Consider the following 334-nt stretch of genomic DNA (forward strand, 5'->3'; position numbering starts at 1 on the left):
AAATAGCAAATTATGTCAGAAAGGGTTGAAAGTTGATGACGTGGATTTGAATTGTGCATATGAACTCAAAAAAGTCTAGAGTTGTACTAAGTTATTAAAATATTGAATAGCCGGTGTAACGGACGAGTTTTCGTCCAAAACCGTGATACTTCCTAAGAGATTGTCCAGTTTGTACACGAAGTGCATCCAGTGTTTGCCGTAACCCTCTCTACTTTTTTGCACATGCTATGCGGGTGAAATAATGATACCTTGCCAAGTTTAAACGTTTTCAGAGTTCATTTTGTAGTGCTTTTCACTTTCACGGTGATTTAGCTCTGAAAACAAATCAGTAAAT

This window comes from Triticum aestivum, chromosome 7B (genome assembly GCF_018294505.1).
Source record: "Triticum aestivum cultivar Chinese Spring chromosome 7B, IWGSC CS RefSeq v2.1, whole genome shotgun sequence".
Classification (NCBI taxonomy): Eukaryota; Viridiplantae; Streptophyta; class Magnoliopsida; order Poales; family Poaceae; genus Triticum; species Triticum aestivum.